The 22248-nt window shown below is 41.9% G+C and overlaps 1 protein-coding gene and 1 long non-coding RNA gene across 3 annotated transcripts in view; one reads left to right on the top strand and one right to left on the bottom strand.

The window, feature by feature from the left end:
* Positions 1-8020, bottom strand: part of SVIL (supervillin) — a 143546-nt gene extending 135526 nt beyond the window's left edge. The window contains exon 1 of one of the 2 annotated variants that reach the window (XM_052805445.1): positions 7785-8020. The gene's annotated coding sequence lies outside the window, so the exon portion shown is untranslated. The remainder of the gene's footprint in view (positions 1-7784) is intronic. The other variant, XM_052805469.1, reaches the window with a different exon arrangement.
* A 240-nt stretch (positions 8021-8260) lies between these two features.
* LOC128149848 (uncharacterized) lies at positions 8261-14021 on the top strand. The gene is made up of 2 exons (XR_008237877.1): positions 8261-8364; positions 9281-14021. It is a non-coding gene; the product is annotated as an uncharacterized LOC128149848 (long non-coding RNA).
* The last annotated feature ends 8227 nt before the right edge of the window (positions 14022-22248 follow it).

Here is a 22248-nt window from a genome sequence, read left to right as displayed (position 1 = left end):
GCAGAACCTTTCATTTAAAAGAACGAAAAAAAACCCAAACCCAAACCTAACAAAAAGCTTTCTGCAGTGGTCTATTTTTATGCATTTCCAGAACTTCCACCAACTTAGTGAAGAACAGTTTTTTGAGGTGGGTGAGGGGGTAAGCCCTTCTTTTTCCCCCATTGCTTTTAAACATGTTTAGCAATTTACTGCCATTTAAAGTCTTATCACTTGACTTCCCACCACCTTCCATGAGAAATAAATATTTTTTTCTCCTAAAGCCTTTAATAATTGAACACCTCTTATTAATCAGATACCGTCTTCCTCCTCTGCTCAACTGAGCACAAACCAACACCTCCTTACTTTCATACTTCTCAAATTCCACTCCTCCCAAACTCCTCTATGTCCATTCCCTAGATTCACTCCAAAGGGGTTTATGAATTAATCAGCAGCACTTAAAAAAAAAAAAAAAGAAAAAAAATTAAGACACACTCCCTAACCTTCTCTGTGACAGATGTTCCTCCTCCATTCCCCACCCATCTTTCCCTGCCCTCAGTATCACACTCAGTTGTCTTCCTCTATTTTTGAAGCATAGACATTCTGCTGTTCTGAATGAGAACGCCTGCTACCTGTTTCTGAAGAACCGTTCATACATGTAGTTATTAAATCCAGAATACACATTCCTTTCTACATTTTCTGTATTAACTACACATATTAAGCTAATATCCATGACTTTGCTCAGCTAACATAACTATGTATCTAATATGATCATTTCAAACTATAAGCCTGTATTTCTGCTATGATTTCAGACAAATACTGATTTAGTACTCGCAAAGAGTAATTTTCCAGAAGACAAGAGCAAGCAACTAGCCAAAGACAGTGTTTCAACTCCTTTTAAGACACTAGCATTAGAATGGAAAAGTTCAAACTCTTAGCTATTTGGAGATATGAAAAACAGATCCTGAAATTTGCTACCTTAAATCAAGAGAAAAGACTTCTTTTTATGTTTTTGCTTTGTTTTTTACAGAGCAAGGCTCTATTATTAAGCCAGTCATCCTCTTATTAGCATAATCTAGGTAGTATGGACGTTTAACATGAACATGAAAACTACAACCAGCTAGGATAGAGTAGGCCTGGTGAAAGAAGAAAAAAAAAAGGTAGGAAAAAAGAAATATATCTACAGTCACCTGAACATTTCCTCTCTGAATAATAGGGTTTTCAGACCAGTTACAATGGGTAACTAGGAGCCTGGGGCAGAGTCAGCCTTTTCTGCTATCAACAGCAAGAATGCACAAGTCATTCCCTTCCAGTCTCCTTCACCATGAAATGATTCACACAGCCAGAAAAGTTCAAATTTACATTATTCAACTACAAACTGCATTAAGTATGTTTTCAAGAAAATGCCTAATTTATCTCCTTGTAAGGGATTATGGAATACTAGTTAATGAAACCAGCTCAAGCCTCTGAAAACTTAGCTTTATCACTATCTTTAACAATCTCTTGCAGTAACAAAGTATATGCTCCTTCTCACCCAAAGTTTCAAACTGACATTGTAGAACAGGTTAAGTATTTAGAACAGTAACTTTAGTCATTAACAGAATTATCTTTCTTTTCCAAAGGTGCTTGAATTTACTGTGTTCAAAACTTTCACTGAAGTTCACCACACAAAGATAGTCTGCCTTTTAACTTCTCCAGGGAGATAGTTATGGATTCACTGCTGCAGAAAAGAGTTCAGCCACACAAAATGTTTTCTGGACATTTCCTATCCCTTTCATGGCAAAGGGAACAGGCTGGATGGGAAAAGCCAGAAGGCAGGGCTCAGCCTATGGTCCCTCACCGGGACTGAGCACTCACTGCAGATACGAGGCATTTCAGAGCCCCTGTTCTTTCCTCAACATCCTATCTGATCAGTGCTGCCACTGAAATAAAACTATTTCAAGAATTGGTAAATGAAAGGGTTGGCTGACAAGAGAGCAGAGGAAGCCTTGTTAAACTGAACATTGTTCAGAGAAGTGGGGAAACAAAAGAGCTGTTGACATGGGTTTAAGGAGCACCTTTTCATACCTCTGTTCTTTTGGATTAGTTACTACCACGGGCTGTGGATATACATATACATGTAAACACAATTGTATTTCATATTTGTGCCAAATCTAAGAAAACAAGATTTTTATACAATCTGTCCAACTAGTGGCAAAGAAAACTCCTGACAACTTTGATACAGTAAGAACAGTCCACTTTTTGTTTAAGTCCATTAGAAGCACGAGAGGGGCTCACAGCACCTAGCATTTAACAAAAGTCAATTTTATCTCCGCTAATACTTAACACCAGAGAAACAAATGCAGCTACAGTTGCCTGTATTAACCAGCTGGCAAGCTCAGAGATGGAAAAGTTGCAGAACAGCTGGGGAATGTGAGACCCTTTTGAACAGGCTGCTATGTGATCCAAAATAATGGTACGTGTTTACACACAACACAATGGCAGCAACAGCCAAATGCAGGTCTGGCGAATGCACTACAGCTGCTCCTTCCCTCAGACAAGGCACAGCGAGTAGATACAAAAGAGTTCATATTCGCAAAAATATGGCTTTCATCTTAAAAGGCGGCAGTCTGATTTCCAAAATAGACAGCTGGCCCTCCAACTGGACTAAACCGTTTAAGGTTCTGTATTAGAAGTTACCCTTTAAAACAAGTCTGGATCAGGGTCACAGAGCTTTCCAAACTGCTGCTACTTTACCACCAACAGTTTCCAATAATGTGTTGTTCAGACCAACATGCTGCCACCTAACATATTAAAAAAACTTCTCTCATGACAGTATTTTCCAGCTAGCATCAGGAAGACAACCGTATACAAACTCGTAATATAGACACTGACTACACAGAAGTTAGCTATCCACTTTAGAGGAAGATGTTCAGTATGCTAGAAAGGAGGGTTGGAATAAACAAGGGCTATTTTACAGCTTTTTTACACTAGTGTTGCACATGGGTGTAAAAGTAAGTTGGCACCTGAAGACAATACATCCCACTGCTTATATCTAGACAGAGGGATAGTCCTTATTTGCTGCTGCTTATGCAATGACCGATAGCATGTTGCAAGGAGTAGTCGCTTGTTTCACAATTGCCATCTGAAGACAACACAATTTTGTACGTGACCTTGCACAAAAATTGCATCACCTTACTTCAAGTTATCTTCCCAGTTTCCACGTCTCAGAAGCACAGTATCAGTGGTACCATCTGTCTTGCTCAAGACAAACTGTGATTAAATAGTGCTAACAAACCGGCTACTACTTTATACTGTAACCATATCACCCCTAATTATGCTAGGCACCAAAACAGAGTTAGTAATGGAATGTTTCAACCCACTGCATCTTGATCAAAAATATATCAAACTCAAAACTCAATGAGTATTTGAGTACTCTTTTGAGTTATACTCAAAAGAAACATTTTTTGACTGAGAGAAGGAAAGGGCATTGAAAGATTTCCTCCCTCTGCACATAGTCATTAACGTTACAACCCCAGTTAAGAGCTATTCAGAATATGATAGTTAAAACTGGACAAAGACAGCTGTCATAGCAACAATAACAGATGCAGGCACAATTTTTAACCTCCTTCACTTTTACAAAGAAAAATGCCACTAATAGCCATCACAGAAAGGAGGATTCTGAAATATGGGTTGTAAGATTCTGTCTTGTAATTAATGGGACTCTGTCAATGGTAAGCACATCTCTCAGCCCACCTAAGCAACAAAATGCCACATCTGTACACTTCAATTTCAGACTTCTGATAAAGACTTTCTAGTGAAATCCATTTGTGAATTAAGCCATATTTCTAAGAAACTCCCCATATAAATGGAATATACATACTGAATAAAGAAGGAAAATAAGTAGAGCCTTGAATCACACTTCCAGGAAAGATGCTTCTGGTAACAAAATACTATTATGCTAAGTGCCCTTCCTGCAGGCAAAGCAGTAACAGGCATGCTACCTTCAAATCCTACCATCTGTAAAGGTAAGAGCACAGATTTGCTCTTCCAGCTGCACTGATGCTGCACTTGCTAGGAGCAGCTGCAACTGCTGCCATGTTGTAGCTGAGGGAGCGATGGCCTGTATCCCCAAGAGACCTCAATATGAGCTCTAGAGCCCCAACTACATCAGGAGCTTTTTCTCCAGAGTTTTGAACCAGTTCTGCTACCCAGATTTATCCAGCTTTGAGCACATCCCACTACTCTAGTGTCTCTAAAGTCTTGTTCTCAAAATAAATAAAGTAAGAATGGAAGCTTGAAACAAGTGCAGGGTGTTGGAATGAGTTAGGACATCAGCAAAGCTTAGCACAGTTCAGCAAACGGGTGATTTTTAACAGTTACAGGTAATGCACTGACAGTCAACCTACATAAGCAAGTGAGATGTGAATGATCTGGACCATCCATAAGCTGCACTAAACCTCTCCCAAATTACTCCCCATACTTAACCATAATGGATTACTCTTTCAACCAAGATCACAATAATAAATTAAACAAAAACCAAAAACAAATAAAAAACCCACAAAAAACCCAAGGAACTCTAGTTCCTCATCAATTAGTCCCCACTAAACTAATTACTGCTTTAAAGGAGAAGGTATTTATCTCAAAATTCCAATGCTGTACTTACCAGGTACAGACAAAATAAGTGTACTTGGAAATAATTCTGTGGTTCCACTCGCCTTCTTTGGAGTCAAATCATATATTGTAGTTTATTTTCAATTAGAAGACCTATCAGGGTATTTGTGTGCATGAATGGGAGGGTGAGTTTCCATCTTCCTGAGAAGTTCTTTTTAACAAGCATTTTACATGTGGATATAAACTCAGTTCTTTCACAAAACAATTCCTGCTGTTATTTGCCACAGATGAACTAAGAAAACAATTCTTTTAATAGCTTGTTCCTGATTTTACTATAACTGCACACAGATAAGGTTTTTAAAAAAACTGTTAGGAGGTACATCTACACCAAAGTTTACGTGCCATAACAAAGATTTCCCTACCATGTAGATCTCCTGACAGCCATGTCCCAACAGGCTCCAAATCATTTATACATATACGAAGTATTGTTCAAAGCAGACTTGCTTTAAGCAAGATTAAATACCTGTTCAGTTTGAACTGTCCCAGTGCCAGGATAAACTACACCAAACTAGTTCAGACGGTTATCCCGCTGGGCACCAATGGCCTTTGAAACTCCCAGTACCCCAGAATCTGCTGCTTCTGGGAATTATGCCAGGAGCTGTGGGGATAGCTCTCCACAGAGGACATTACAAATTAAATATTTTAGAAGTGTGCTTGTGTTTACATGGAGCAAGGCTGCAACAGTTCAGCATATGAGTCAGCATGGTTTGCATCCACACAGAACTGAGCAGTGCAGTTGGGAACTATAAATCTTCTAGGGAAACAAAGAGCGTGAAATGATTCCCCCAGGGGAATACAGTCAGGCTGCACCTAGCAGGAGCTAACACTCACCTGAAGACAGGAATTTTGTTCAGAACTTTACTACTGAAAAGCCCATGATTTTCCTGTGGTGATTTCAGAAGTTTCTACACAGGACAGACACTGTCCTGTATCAGAGACGTTAATAATGATACCATGGCCAGATAAACTTACAGACACACACATCCACACCAGGATACAGCTCATTCAGTCTTATAATTAACACAACTCCTTTAAAGTGAAAGCTGAAGCATATTTCCTAACAGGATAGCAAAGAATAATTTTGAATGCATTTCACTTATTACAATAACATCCAACAAAGTCTTCAGACAGGTAAGCAAAGCAGAACTGAAAAAGAGCAAAGAACTCTAGGGCATCTCACCGTGCTGTTACCTACGGCCAGATGCATTTAAGGACCAGGCCAATACCCTTTTATTGAGGCCTCAAGAAGCACAGGAAAACAGGATGACATATCAGGTCTCTGAACATCCCACCAGGGAAGAATTTCTTGTGTCAGGAACAGTGGTCAGGCCTGTGTTTCAAGAGCTGAGCACATTACCACTATTCCTTCCTCTTGTCTCCACAACAGGCACCTCTGTCTCCTGGAGGCTTGACACAGACTATCAAGAAACCAGGACTGTTTCTCTGAAAACACAGGCTAGTCCTCTACCACTGTTGGTTACAGAGGGCAGCACACAGACCCAGAGTACAGCACATCCTCACCTTGAACTGCACTTTCGGGTCAGAGGTAACAACACCTCGACGTAGTAACACTGCACACAGTTCTGTTGTCATAAACCTCATCAGCCATGTGAATCAGTCAACAGAGGTTTCCATTTTCAGGTGGCTTTTGTTCTCATTTTGAACACAAGAGATTAAGAGAATTACAGGCTGAGAACATTTTTTTGTATGATATAGTTTGATTTACTCTTAAAGAAACACACTTGCCATGATAAAAATAACCAGACTAGTTCAGAACGTTTTCCATAAGCTATCAGAGGAACTGTTCGCACACCCAGAAGAGCTATGTATCTACCAGGATAAGAGTACTGTCCTTCAGCACATGAGATGCTATCTGAGCTACGATCAGTCTATGATGACACTAACAGCTGTCGAAGACCGAGAACAATATCAAAACTAAACAAATAATTTTCAGTTCCTATTTGCTTCCCAGGCCTCATGCTGCTGCCCCCTGCCAAGTAATAAACTTGAGTATACTCAGTCTGTGCAACACCACTTAAGTCTCTCTTAAGAGAGTCATAATCCATGATCACGTGCAGACTTTAAGAAGCACTATTAGCAAAATGGATCCAAAGGTGTTGTTAAGTAGTCAGCTCTGCAGCACTGGGTGTCCACGCTCTATGTAAAACCCTACAAGCACTGCACTCATAACTAACAGCATACCCTACTCATTTTTTTTTTCCTATTAATCACAACACATCATTGTTTCCCCCCTTTCCAAACATAGTTTTCTGGAGTTTGGACAAGAAGTCGAGGCAAGCTGCAATACGACTGCTGACCCATTTAAGCCAGGGAAGGTAAGTACTCAACCCCCCCAACACAGCTATTGGGCTCTGGGCCAAAGAGGTTCCACGCATCAGGAAACAAGTAACCTGTTGATTTTGTCAGCCTTTCCCAGTATCCCCCTATGCTGTAACCAACCAGCATCATAAAGTCCCTCTTTCTTTACACCACACGTGCACGCTGCTGCTGCCGCCGCCCATGCCTTTTTTCCCAGCTGAAAAAAAAAAAAAAAAAAAAAGAGACAAAACCCCTTCAAAAATTTCCGGGTCCCGCTGCAAAGCAGCCCTTGCGCCAAGCGCGGCAACGGGACAGCACCCTCTGCCGCGCCTCCAGCTCACTGCTCCCGCCAGCTCCGAGGATGTCCCCGCGGGGCAGCACCCCGCCGCCGCACCCGGGCGCTCCCCGCAGCCCGTCCGCCCGCCTCCCCCGGCACGGAGGACGAAGGGCCGCGGCGCCGGCGGGCGCTCGCTGCCGCTCGGCCGCCGCGCTGCGCCCGACAGCAGGTGCTCCCGCAGCCCGTGCGGGAACACCCGCGGCGGGGACGGCAGGCTGGGCGCCAGCCCGGCATCCTCCACATGTTGCTGCGCTGAGGAGAAAGCCCGAAGCCGGGGTGACAGCTGGGCCCCGGGCGGGAGGGGAGGAGGGAGGAAGCGGGGAAGTTTCGTGCAGCACCTTCGCGACGGAAACCCGCTGCAGGACGAGCGAGGATCCCGCGGCGCCTCGTCAAAGGCGGCGGCCGTGCCCCGGGGGCAGCGCCCGCCCCGGCCCCACGCGGGTTTCCCTCCCGCGGGGAAGAAGCGGCGAGCGCGGCCGCGGCCGCCGCCGCCACTCACCTCACAGCCGTGGCGGCTCGGGGGCAGCCACAGCCTCCGGCGGCGGCGGCGGCGGCGGCCTCCGTCCTGTCCGTCCGTCCGTCCGTCCGTCCGTTCGTTCCTCCCTCCGGCCGGCCGGCGGGGCGGAGTGGGGCGGGGGAAGCGGCGCGGCCCCCCGCCGCAGGGGGCCGCCTCCTCGGAGGAGCGGGGCGGGGCGGGGCAGCGCCCCTCACCTCACCTCAGCGCCCTGGCGGGGAGCGGACGTGCCCGACCCCGGCCGGGCGTGCGGGGAGCAACGGCCGGCGCGGCGCTACGCGGCCCCACGCGGGGCGGGAAGGGAAGGGACGCGCCCCTCGCGCCGGCCCCGCCCCCGCCCCGCGCCCGCGCCCCGCGCCCCGCGCCCCCCGCCCGGCTCGTCCGGCCTCCGCGCGCCTCCTGGAGGCGCTGCTCCACTCCTTAAAGGGGCCGCGCCCGGCGTGGCGGGGGGCGAGGCGTGGCGGCGGGGCGCGGAGCCGGGCCACCGCGGGTGACCTGTGCTGGCGGCGAGACGAGCGGCACGTTTCGCCCGGGCGGAGCCGCCTGCCGAGAGCCCCGGGCAAAGGTAGCGGCCACCGGCGCCGGGGTGAAGCCCTTGAGGGGAGGCTGAGGTAACGCGGCGGCACCAGCTCGTCCTCGTCCCGCCGGGCCGCGAGTGGCGGGCCGGGGCTCAGCGGAGGCCCGAGGGAAGTGTCGGGCCCTGCCTCGGGCGCCGTCCGCGCCGGCCTCGGGGCGCCTCTGCCCGAGCGAGCCCCGCGGGGAGCGGGGGATACCGCCGGTGAAGGCCGCGGCGTGACGGGTACCGAGGTGCAGCGTCCCGGCACGTCGGTACCTCGGAGGTCACCTCAGCGGCAGGTCGGCTTCAGGCTCCCGGCCCTGCCGGCCGGGGAGCGTGAGGCGGCGGCGTGCCGCGGGCTCGGGAGCCCTCGCGGACGCGGGTGTGAGGGTACCCGGGACCCGAAGCCAGGCCTTCCACCTCATCGAGCCGTGCCGGCCTCTACGGCCAACGTGTTGAAGCGTTGTGGGAGTTTTTTGGGTGCCTTTCACCGTGCCTGGCCAAAAGGATATTTAATTATTTATTTAAACAGGACCAGGCCCAACGAGAGAGCTCCAGTACAGCAAAGGAGCTAGGCAGGGCTCAACAGCATGACTCGCGCATTAGCATGAGTATGGATGGCTCCTGCATGAGCAACATTTCTGGACAGTGTTTGTCTGTAGCGTACATTCAGAGACGTAGGACTTTGTTCTCTTTATTAACTCGCGCAACTTTTCCAGGCCATCTCAACCAAATTGCAGAGTTTGCTCCTGCTGGGCTGGAGCAGATCCTGGAAAGACCTTGTGGAGAAGGCTGTCTAGAGGAACAATTCAATGAATGTCCTGCTTTCTCCCTACTGCTGGGACCACTTGGGGTAGAAGCTGGGGGAAGCAGAAAGTCATCACTGCTTTTTATTTAAAGGGAGAAACTTTTTTTTTTTTCTCAGATGCGCTTGTTTAAAATTGAGGCATCGTTACGAAGATTGTGGAAATACGATTATGATGTTGTAGACCTCACCTCAGTGGTGCAGCAAAGGTACTTGTCCACACAGCAAAAGGGAAACAAAGCATTCAAATTTTTTTACATTAAACAGCCCAGAAGGTAGAATCATCCTTCCTTTTATCTTCCTCTCACTCTAATCTTTTACTTTAGACAAATGTTTTTCTAAGCGAATTACGTGGAGAATTCAAGCCCTGCTTCGCTTGATCAGATCTTGCAAAGCAACCTGAAACTTGACCATAGCACATACCACACAGAGAATTACCAAAGGGGGAATCATTTGAAGAATATGTTAAACCTGAGAACTTAGGTAGAGAACACATGGAACTGAACAGAATACATAGAATCATTTAAGTTGGAAAAGACCTTTAAGATCATCGAGTCCAACTGCAAACCTAACACTGCCAAGTCCACCAAAAGAAGTGATGGGATGACCAAACATCCTTCTCCAGGTGCTCTCTACACCGCAGCTGGAGGTGCTTCTGTTCCATTCAGTTGCATATGCAAGAGTAGAGCTATCTTCTCCATATCTGCGTGAAGTCTGTGCAGAGAAACAGGAGAAAATCTTAAGGTGTGGAAACATACTAAGATGAGGCAAACCTAAAAACTTTCAAATCAACACCCAGCAAGTATTTCACAAGGCACACTACAAAGTATCTTTGTCTGCAGCACTACAGCAGCTTTGTGCTCTAGATGAATATTGAGGGCTTAGCTTGAAATGTTGCTGGGTTTTATAGCTTTGTGGCAGGCAGAAGTTTCTTAATTGCAGGATAATGATGTGGTGTGGGCACATGCCTTTTGCCTAGTGGTTATGAATTACTTTGTGCAGATACATGAAACCCACATCAAAGAAGCATAGACGTGTCCTTCCAGTCTGATTGAGGGAGAGAAGGAGGAAAGCTAGCATGGAAAGGAGGTCAAAGACAAACCAAGGTTTAACCAAGGCAAGGTTAAAAATCTTGGATTAAAAAAGTGACCTTGAAAATATGGTTTATCCTGCTGTCTTTCAACATAATTTGTCCTGTTGTCCAACATCCCTATTTGAAACTATCAAAGGCCTTCCCTTTCCTTAAGGAAAAAAAGAGGCAGCACTTTCTCACTAGGATTGTCAAGGTTTAGAGATGGAATTCTGATCTTGCAAAAAATGGCCTGTAACACAGGCCTGAGAGAATTGTCTGAGTGGAGGGGAGAAAAAAGTAATTGAAATGTTAAATTTGCTTTCGTTGTGATTGATATGATGCTGTCCTTATTTGTTTTCAGATATCAGAACGGTTTCTTGATGGAACTTTTACAACTGAAAACCTGCAACTCATTTAACAAGAGCTCTGTTTTCACCCTAGTTCGGAACTGATGTTTTCTGTTTGGATTAACTTTAGGCACAGTCCCTGCCATCTTCTGCCAGAGATTTTTCTCCTGCAAACTTAATCCATGATCCAGTTACATGATTATTTCAAATTTACATTAAAATAGAGTAAAAGATTGATTTGAATTCCAAGGGAAGAAAGGGAGGCACAATGATGTTGAATCTTTTGTTCCCAGAAGAACCAGCAAAGAATTAAGATTATTAAAGAAGTATAATTTGGTCAGACCAGCCATCTTAATCCATGTCAGTTAAAAAGATGATTTTCCCCACTTTCTGAATGTGTTAGACACAAGCATGTTTGATTTATGATGGGAGTCAAAACCATCTGTACTTTGGGGCACAAGCAAATGCTTATTTAAACAATGGGGCTCCCTGGGGGGGATATAGGAAAGAAGTGACATTCTTTTGCAAAGAATTCAGTGTTTTTCACTCCATGAAATATCTTGCTTTGTTTTGAAAAGTACTTTGCAGAAGACACAATGACTTAACCTACTATAAAGGAGTCTAGCAACTTTCACCTTTATGTGACTGGTATGAATATGAACTAGGTTAGGACCGATGAAATACTGTTACTGTTTGCTTGCCTCAGAGTGACCCGTGTGAAAAGAATTGGTCATCTCAGTCTCATTGGCAGCATACAAGTATTCACATCTTAAAAACATTTGGAACTAGTTGGCAGTACGAGGCCTTGTCTGCACTCAGAATTAGCTCTGATTTCAGGAATTATTTTAGCTTCTGGTACAAACCCACTGAAGTTGTGCAAATCGTGACCAATGCTGCCATCTGCACCATTTGATGGCTGACGTGGGGACTAGTTCTAACTGCAGATGAGGCTGAAGGAAAGGAACCAGTTTCTGAATAGTTACATATCCTGAATCAGCTCTCATGATGTGCTTGAGTAGTTTATTTGAGGTTTTTCAGGAAAAAAGTGTTGAAGGCATCAGAAGATAAACATCTGTAGCAGCATTTTAAGTTCAAGCCTGCACTGGGTGGAGATTCCCTTCTGTAACCAGATGCTGTGCTGTATATGCATTGATATGATTAGAAACAGGCTTGAGAGTAACATTTAAATTTACTAGTAAACTTCTCAGACTTCAGTAAGCCAGGTCTGTGAATGAATGTTGTGCCTGCTCCTTTCAAATCCATTTTCTTGAATCCAGACATCTCCACACTTAAGGGACTTTCTTGCCAAGCTTTGGAACTGACCTCTGTAGCTCAGCACAGTCAGTCTGCTATGACAAAGATGTGCCTCGCTGTAGAGCCCAGTGTAAACTATTAATGTCAACAAAGAGGCCAGAGCAGAGAGACAGAAATATGTGTGTTCCTGGGAGGTTTCCACATATGGAGGAAGCAGAAAAAAAGTAACAATCTACATTTCAGCTGCTTTTCTAAATTAATGTATTCAACAATGTGGCAGGCTAGTAGCTTTCTCTTCCCAAGTAAGACTATGCCAAACTACAGTGAGGAAGCCTAGAGTCTTTTAAAAGAAGGTGTGAAAAACTCTGGGGCAAGTGTAGAATTTTAGAAAAGAGCCAAAGCCTCTGTCCACCCTCAGAAGAGCAGAATGACAGAGCCCTGGCAGCCATTGCAGCCACCACCAATTTATTTACGAGTTCCTGGAGTCAGTCCAGTGTAATTATGGGCCTGAACTCCAGATCAGATTCACTTGACATTTGAGAAAGTCTGTGGAAAAACAGTAATAATAAACTGATAATAACCATCCGTCTCATAAGCAACAAAAAATAAAGGGAAGAGAAAGGGCAGGTGGAGAGAGGGGATGGCAACATAATCCCCAAAAGATCTCCTGCTTGTCAGGAGATACTTTCAGTATATACCCCTATGTATTTTCTAAAAGGAGCTATGGAGAATTTTGGAGTAAGTCCTGACTCATGTCAATGCTATTGCAATTACTGCACTGGAAAAAATGAAAATGGGGGGTGCAAAGGAAGCTGGGATAAGTCAGGACAGCAGTTTCTTTTGGTGGAGTAGATAGTTTGTGGCCCACATGGCATTTATCCAAGCATGCTCATCACCTAAATTATATTACCATGAAGCTGTTGGCTTTGGAAAAAGATGTCTGAAGAAACTATGCTGTAGCATATGATTCATTTTCAATTTCATGCACGGTATAGAAATACACTTTTTCTACTTTACTGCAGGGCTTTGATTCTGCTTGTTCATATCATTGGTATAACATGGATGAATATCGGGTTTAAAAATCTTTGTATTTAAAACATCTGCAGTCTTGTATCAGGATTTATATTGCACTGTTCAGTCCTTTCCATTTGAATCACTCCATATTATTTTCTATTGAATTTCTGTAAGACTGCTTTCAAAACCCAACTCTCTGGGAGTTTTCCAGAAAAAAAAATATTTTTCAAGTAAGATAAGTTGATTAATACTGCTGAATGGAAAAGGTGTCTTCTCTGACAAGAAAGAGGGCTGACATTTAACTTACAGTTGTGTCAAGTATTTTATTTCAGGTGATGGAATTGAATTGCAAGTTATGAGTACAAGTTTAGCAAAGCAAGAACAGTTAGTTACATTTATGCTACACCTAAACAGCATATTGTGAGTTTTCCTTATGTAGGTTTCAGAACTTATCACCTACATATATGCACAGGTACAAAGGAGCCCATGTGTGTCAATGGATTTCCTCAGAGGAAGCATTCCAATTAGCTGCTTTCATCAAACAACAGCAACCAAATGTCTAGTGCCCTGGCAATCAATACCAAGCACAGTAACGCTAGACGGTGTCTGAAGGAAAAGGAATCCCGGGTGAGTGAATGGGGTTATTGGCCCAGAACATGTCATCTTCAAGTGACCTGCTTTGCCATGCTCGCCTAACTTCTCAGGAACTTCCTACTCACAGCTGGAGTGAGTAACTCCAGTTCTGAAGGAGAAAGAATATTGAAAAAGGAATGGTCACAGCTGTATGCAGAACAAATTCAGTTCTCAGATATCCAGTGAATGTACACTTCTTCAGGTTAAGTGCATGGGAATCACACATATTGAAGTAGTTTAGCCCATAGTCCCTGATTTGACAATGGTATCATGTATTTCTGCTTAGGACCTATGTGTAGAACTGGAGTTCTATGTTATTTGTTGTGGTTTTTTGTTTGGTTTGTTTTTTTTTTAATTTGGCTTATTATTTAACTTTATTTAACTTCTTTATTTGACATTTATTTAACACTTTAGGTTATTGTGTTATTTCTGTATGCTTTGATACTTTCATCTATAAATATGTCTCATACATCTTGAGGAGGTGACTTAGCAGTCTGAGGTGCTGGTGTAAGGTCAATAATAAAAGTCTAATATATAGGAATGGAATTTTTTTTGTATTTTTCTTACCTACCATACAGCTGGCTTTCACCAGACGTGTCCTTTTTTTGTTCATGGTAAATTTGTTGGGGCAGAATTTGAAAATGCTGACAATTGTCTGGAACAGCTTCACCAGAATAGCAGCTCTGCTTGGGCTGCTGGATATCTGGAAATCCTAGACACATTCACTGCGCATTGCAGATCAGCTCCACAAAGTATGCAGTACTTCCACAGTGTTAGACCTTCTGAGCATATGGTGCCCAGATGAACTGCACAACCCATAGTAAACCCACTTACTGTGCAAAGTCAGATTAACTATATAATTTATGCACTGTACATCTGATACTTTGAAGTGCTGGGCTTACAGTTATTTTCTGTTCTGCACATGCTTATAGATTTCTACTGGGTGCTTCTTGGGTGCAAATCAACTGACTTTTTATTTACTTGTTTGCATGTCTCTCAATGATGAGACACTGTTACCTGGAAAAAATTTATTTTTGTTTGGGATCAGCGCATCAGCTGAGGTTGCATCCAAACCACTGAACTCAGTGGAATGTTGGAGCACAGGGTCACAGTGAATGAAGCTTTCAGCTACCGACAGCATCTGAAGAACATCAAGAAAAAGTTGAAAGCCTTGGTAAATATCCTTCAGAAAGTAGCTGGCACTGCCATGTAGATTTCAGCAAAGGCAGTGGGCCTGTCTGCCACAGAGTTTTCTTCATGTTATTTGGTGTAACAGTCCTCATGTGGAGCTCATAGTTATTAAAATAAATAGTGCTTCTAGAATAATATGTGGGATTTTGAACTCCATTCCTCAACTTTGGCTTCCAGTATCATCTAACAGTCTCACAGCAGATATTAAAATGTGAAACAGTTAACATGCAAGAGGAACAAAAATAATAATTCCATAACAAGAAACATCACCATTAGCAATCCCAGTTTGCTGTTCATAAGACTTTTGAGAGTTATTGGCATCAAATATGCACAGTCTGTAGACTCTAAAAGGAACTTAATATTCCAGAAGTACTGCCTTCCCTTGACAATACTGGACTGCACTCAAGTGCATCGCAGTGACTTCAGAAAGGTACACGTCTTCTGTGCAGACAGTGATACAGTCATTTACCTGTGATGTGACTGTGGCACGATGAAGACTATCATCTATAGTGTTAACAGCTTTGAAATACGGATATATGCAAGGGCCATAAAAGGAATTCCTCAGCCTTGCAGGCCTCAGTGGGCTATGTAACTGTGGTATGACTTTGTAGTCTATTGTTGCTTTCTGGAATGACACATGTAAAAAAAGAGATGGAGCAAAATCAGCATCAGTCCGTTCACATGACGGGCTCTTCCCACATGGAAAACCCTGCAGGTTCCAGTCCTTCTTTTAAGTCTTTGCACTTGTGTAATTGAGCTTAACAGTGTATTGTTTTGTCCATATGCCATTCCGACTTCTGTCTCCACAGAGGTGTTGTTCTGCATGGGTGCGCTTGTGTTTGTTTCCAACACTTCAAGGGAGTATTCAAGTTATAAACAATGATGTAAATAAAAATACAAGCGCTTTCAGCAGTTCAGTCACAAAGTCTTAACGCATATTAGCCTTTATGAAAGCAAGGTGTTTACTTGCCAACATCTACAATTAGAGCTTTAACTGCTTCAGTGTGCACAACATTTGATTGCTTGTATGGGATAGTATGAGAGCAGTCTGCCCACTGGGAGTCCTCTTGCTGCAGAACTTCTTGGGTTTAGAGAAAAGATTGTTTTGCACTACTTTGGAGTAACAAGGATTTTATTTTACATAGTCAAGTCATTAAACAAGTTGCATTCAAGGGGACAAGAGTATTTGGGAACATCAATCTAACTTTCTTAATTGTTTCAGCTGGAAAAATAGGAGGGGAAGAATCAGAAACATTAAATGTTTCATTCTGATATTTTTAAGTAAACTCTCTTGACTCTGGATTTGGAAATGGCAGGTCAATTTTATATTTGGCTCAATTTTTAAAAGAGCTGCAAAAGTGTTAAATAAATTTAAGCATGAAACAAAACACCTTGGAAAAATCAGAACTGTGAAACTTTTTAAATTTTCTTTTTTTTCATTGTGGCTCACTGAATCAGAAATCCATGACCCATTGTCTTCATGGGCTAGCTCTGGCCACTACTCAAAGATCCAGTAATATTGTCCTCGTGAACCTGTGTCTTGGGCTCATGAGCTGGAGCTAGAGTCATTGAGATTGAAGCTAAAAGATGCAAGTGGATGGTCCTGAATGATCCACTTGCAATAATAATTTGTCTGGAGCACTCTTATGCTTAAACACAGACTTCCCATGAAGACTCACAATTGCAAATACTTGAAGAGATGTGAAAAGAACAACCTTTTTGAAAGAATCCCTCCTAAGTCTTACAGCTGCCGATGTCATACAAACATACAGTATGAATCATGTTAGCACTCCCAGGAAAAGCCTGAGTTTCTTGCAGTCTTTCACTAGGATCCTGCAGTTTAATAGCATATTTGTTATTTATTTTCCCTCTTACACCAGTGTGTTAGCAACAGATATGAGAGGGGCTAGGAAAAAAAACCAACAGAAATCAATGAAGTGGAAACAGTTCTTATAGGCAATCCACATCAGAGGGTGTAAGACTGTAGAAGGCAAAACTGGAGCTTAGAGTGACTTCTGTCTACAAGAATGAAAATATTTGCAGTCTCATTTGCCATGTTTGTAGTCAGAAAAGCTACATGGAACCCATCCTCCTCCAAGCCAGTGTGTTCACATCTCTTCTGTGTGAAATAAAGATCCCATTTTTGGCTTGCCTAAAGCAACTTTTCAGAGAAATAGAATAAGGTTATTTGAATAGGAAAGCCCTAATTTAAACAAGTGACACTCTGTACAAGTCAGAGCTTTTTCAGCAAACTGAATTCATGAAGGAACAAAAAGACTAAACAGAGATGTTCTGTCTCCTAATGAAACCCCCCACCCTCTTTTAGGTCTAAATAAAACTTTCAAGGCATGAATTTAGTAGAAAGGCAGATTTTATGAAGCAAGTTCTTGTTTACTACCAAGTGATATGGCAAGTACTTCGGTGACCTAGCAGTTATTCTTTATTGCATGATTGTATTGTGATCTTTCATATGCAAAACATGATCAGTGTCAATGTGTTGTGTAATGAAAATACTGTCTTTAGTATAAACTGATTTTGCTAATGCTCTTATGTATTCACTGGTTGTCTACAACATGACTCGGATAGCAAGATTAAATAGAAAACACAGCATGGCCCATCAGCTACAACTCACAACCACAAAAATGGAGGTTAGGGTGTCATTCAGCTGAAAACTCAGTCTCTGGATACATACAGTTTGTGTGAGAATCACTGCACACGTTTCCAAAGCGATCTAGAATATTGCTGCTATATTGTAGGCAGTAAGACAGAAGGTACAAAAAATGTTTTAAAAGACATGCTTGTAAATTCATTTGCAATGCTGACACAACTTTACACACATTTCCCCCAGCTCTGAAGACACTGTTGCCAAAGATTTGTGTCTGGTAATAAGCAACCACAAAACAAGAAAACATAATAATCCCAGCTCTGACACTTTGTCAAGGAGTAATTTCTGTAACAATGATAATTTTGCAAAGATCAGAAATAATTTAGTGATAAAACACGTTTTCCAAACCAACAGTGAAAGCACCTCAAATCAAGGACAAATTCTTTTCTGCCTTGTATTTTTTTTTATTTAGTTAGTTGAACATATCAGTGAAGTACTTGAGAACTCTCAGAGACTACGTACTAATACTTAGAATAAAATAGTTACAGCTGAAGATTTAAAGTTAAGCATATGCTGAAATGATTTGCCAGACATGCTGAGGAGTGAGCTCACAGCTCACAAGCTGTAATTGATAGGTTTGTAGCAAAAGGTGTTGGTACTTTAACCTCTGGTTTTACTTCTTTTCTTTAGCTATTTGAGGTCCTACCAAGTGCTATAATAGCTGCGGGGGGGGGGGGGGGGGGGGGGTGAAGCTGGAATACAGCAGCATCTGGCAACAAATATCTCTTCATTGATATACTCCAAAGTCTGGGTACTGAAGTTGGAGATGAGCAAGGGAGCACCTATGCTTGGGAAAATCCCTGGAGACCAGTTGCATTAACTCTGAACCCCATCATGTTGCTGTGACAGTAGGGAAGAGCCAGAGCAGAACCAGTCACACAGCAGAAGGTTTTTAAAAGCTTAGTGGGCTTAATGTCATGGGAAGGTCATGAGCAGTGAGCTGCCAAACTGCACTCTGAGACCTTTCTCCTACTGTGAACTAATGGCTACATAAGGTACAAGGCAGTGGAAAATTAGGCTTTAAAGCTATCTTTCATTAAATGCAAAATGTTTATATTTTACCCAATTAAAATATCTCAGTGTGTTCAAATAATCTGTACAACCATGGTCTTGAAGGCTGTCCAAAACCAATAAAAAAAGCCAGTACCTGCAACAAAGACGTCACAAGTCAAGGAACATTAAATGTGCTGCACAGGTCTCCATAATGAACACATTTGGGTGGGATTGCTTGTAGGTTCACAGATTTGGCCTGGCTTGAGCAGTCTTAGCTCACTACTGGAAACTGCATCCTCTTACATTAGGGTTGGATCTTCTTCCTGTGCTTCTCTGGTTTTCTTCTAAGCATAATTATCACACATAATTGCCTTTACACCCAGGTCTGACTCCCTGTATTCTTCTTAATCATTCTGACTAAAGCAAATAGCCCTCCCCAATCTGATGTGAGTATGATTATATTTCATTAATTCATAACTGAGCCATAAAAGAGCCATAAAATGTTATATTCTACGCTAGAAGCAATGAGGAAAATGCTGAATAATACTACTTCTCCTCGACAGTGCTGGCATCTATGAATGGATGGGGTTCATGGTGCTGCATGTGTGCAGATCATCAAATATGGAAGTGTGAAGGGGGAAAATTCAGATAACCTAGGAGAGGCTGAACTGCCATAATGAGAGTACTTCTGCAGGCTTACCAAGTTATTTTTTCTCCATGGAAATAATGCCAAAGACAAGAGAAAGTGTGTAAATAAACATCTCATTGATGGGGACAATGACTGTGTAAGTTTGTTCTTCAGACATCCACTGTTGTATCTCCTGCTCCTTTGTTAACATTTTAACTTGAGTGAAAATGAGCAGTTGTGAAAGTTGGTGGAGACTTGAAGTTCTAGTTTCCACTACTGTATGGCCTTTTTATGCTGCCGAGGTGGCACAAAAAAGCACAAAGTGGGGAAGGAGCAGCCTGCTGCTAACACCATCTCAGGTGAAGATGTTCTGGTTGGAGCCCAGCAGGTGGTTCCAGGGCAGACTTCTTTCCAGTCTCATGGAGAGAGGTGACCCTCAGGTGACTGCCCTGCTAGCTTACATGCCAAGTATGCTAACTATAAGATGTGGAGAACACTTACATAATATTTATGGTATTTTTTAGTGAAGTTTAGTAGAAAATAGTAACCAAGGAATACTCTGAAGTAGCTCCCCGATCTATTCCTAGTGCTGGGCAAACATTTTCTAAATTAGTGTTTTCCATTTTGAAAATGCTGATTCATCAGTGGGAATATGTCAAGGTGGGTATTTCATGCTGGAAATATTCATACTTAGTAAAAAGAAATTTGGTTAAGGCTCATTGCAAAGGTTTTGGAATGGTGTATTTCTTATTTATTACTCCTCTTTCAGAAGAGCTCTTGTTCTTTAAAAAAACAAACAAGCAAAAAACTAAATGGATTTTTTGTTTGTTTTAACAAAATTATATATTTCTATTGACATGACTTTTTTGTTTTACAGGACTTTAAAAAGTCTTTAATTTTTTCCCCCTCCAAACCTGGATATATTTCAAAATGTCAGAATTTCCTGTGAAACAGAAGTTCCAGTCCTGCCACAGCCCTGTCTGTGGAGACTTTAGAATGGGGAATGATGGTTAATCTCTGTAATTACCCCAATAAACCCAAACTTGCAGGAGAGAGAAAAAAGTAAGAAAAAAAAAAAGAGAGAAGAAGTAACTTATGCAGACTTTTGTAATGAACGTGTCCTCAATAACCCAAGCATGCATGCAATTGTCCCTGTAAGAGCTAGTTCTACTTATATACAGGAGCTTTCTAGCCATAAGCCTGGGTCTGCCCTCTGACACTGTTGTATGAAGGAGACATCAGTGGTATGGTACAAGCCATTCTTCTAGACACTTTTTTCAGCAGACTGGAGGAAGAAGATGGACTTTGTTTAAATCTGTGGCAAAAATAATCACTCATGAAATTGTGGAATCTGAATGTAACTGTTTGGGGCCTTTTGAAGCTACCTTGCTTTACTTGACTGAACTATTACAACTACTCATTATTGCCATACTTAAATATTCATCTACAAACTTGGAAATCCCAGCTCTCTTTCTGAACTGAGAGTCTCTAATTTATTCACCCAAAGTCTGAGTCTTTTCTTTTTCAAGTAAATTTAACAAATGCTTTTTCTCTCTTTCTCTCAAATCCCTTTTCAGAAGATTAAAAGAGGAAATAATATTATAAGGCATTCACCTACTTAATAAGATTGATCCTGCCTAAGATGACTATTCAAGCCATCTGACCAAATCTAAATTCTAAAAATGCCTTGGTCAGGTTGTATACAGTAAGATGGACAAAAGGAGAGAGATGTGTAGGCAATACAGTCAGGTAACTTCTGGTAGACTAAAGACCAGAGAGAGAACTGCAAAGATTAGGAAGAAGGTTCTGTGCTAGTGTAGCTTTTCTTTAAAGTCAAAAAGGAACCAAAAGAAAGTTCATGACTGACTTTATTCCAGGAATGTGTAAATCTGGATGCACAAAGAAGTAACATACTATCTACATAAAACATTTCCATTTGCTGGCTCCTCCCATCTGGATTTACTGGATTACGGCCAAAGAGTTGTAACTGCCAAATTTTTCTCCAACAGAAAATCCATCTGACCAGAATTTAATATTGGCAGAGGAGGTTTGGAGACATGTGTGAAAAATTAGGAACCCTTTAAGGGAAGAAGTCACCCAATTAAAAATGTGCAGAAAATAATCTATCATACATTCCCATCAAATCCCTTTTGATTTCAAGTACCAAAATAATGACTGGATCAGACCCCAGTTGAGTCTACAGCTGGCTGAACTGTTTGTTATGGATTTACCATTCTTTCTGGAGAGAGAAAAAAATCTGAATTGAGCTTTTTAATGTTTTTAATTTTGCTTTTTACATACTTTCTTTGTGGAATACCTTGTACAAATAATTTTCAGTCCTTTGGCTCTTTGAAACAGCTTCCTTTGAGCGTTTCAGCACATTTATCCATGTTGTGTATTTGTACTTTCAAGTATTGTTTTTCCCTGACTGGATGACTCTTAAATTTAAAACAGAATCATAAATCAAGGAATAAAAATAACAAAATGTAACATATTCTGTTTCAAGAGGATAATCACTTTCCTAAAATGTATGAAACATTTGTAACCACAGGCATTTGGAGGAAATGCCAAATAAGGCAACAGATTAATAATACTACTAATTAACAAATCACATTCTTCAGCTTATTAACAGCCATATTTGCTACTTAAGAAGGGGGGTTTTTGTCTTGCTTTGTAAATACTCACTCAATCCTACCACAGTATGTGTGGTACCAGACCTGCAGAACAGAAATCAGTGAGGTAGAATTTTTCTATTTTGTAGAGAAAAACAAAAAACTGCAAAATAATTCTTTGAGGTTCCTTTTTTTTGCCCTGAAATAGAGCTGGTTAATTTTGTAATTATTATCAAAACACTTTCTTGTTTAAAGAAATAACCCACTTTTTTTAAGAAAGAAGTCAAAATAATTTCCTTATTTCCAAAGTAAATATTTAGTTTTCAGTATTCTGGAACAAAAAACTTTGGGTGGCATTCATTTGACCAGCTGTAAGAATCACAGTCTTAAATACATATCTTTGAATATGATGGAGTTAGAAACAATGCTTAACTCAGATTTGGCTACAGACAAGTATTTTTCCCACAAAAACCCCACCCCTCCCAAACCTGTCTTTTTTCGAGTAGGTTTGAAATTACTTCACATATTGAACTCTTAAATTTGTGATTACTTGTCAGTTCAAACCTGAATTATTCCACATATTCGGTCCAACCCCACTTCTGAAGCATGCCCCAGAGAGAGAGAAATGATCATACAGTATTTAATTCTCCATGTCAATAAAGATTTGAGTTCTATTATT

The sequence above is a fragment of the Harpia harpyja genome, chromosome 1, assembly GCF_026419915.1.
Source record: "Harpia harpyja isolate bHarHar1 chromosome 1, bHarHar1 primary haplotype, whole genome shotgun sequence".
In the NCBI taxonomy this organism is placed as follows: Eukaryota; Metazoa; Chordata; class Aves; order Accipitriformes; family Accipitridae; genus Harpia; species Harpia harpyja.
Note: the sequence above shows the minus strand (reverse complement) of the source record. Positions and strands in the feature narration are given on the sequence as shown.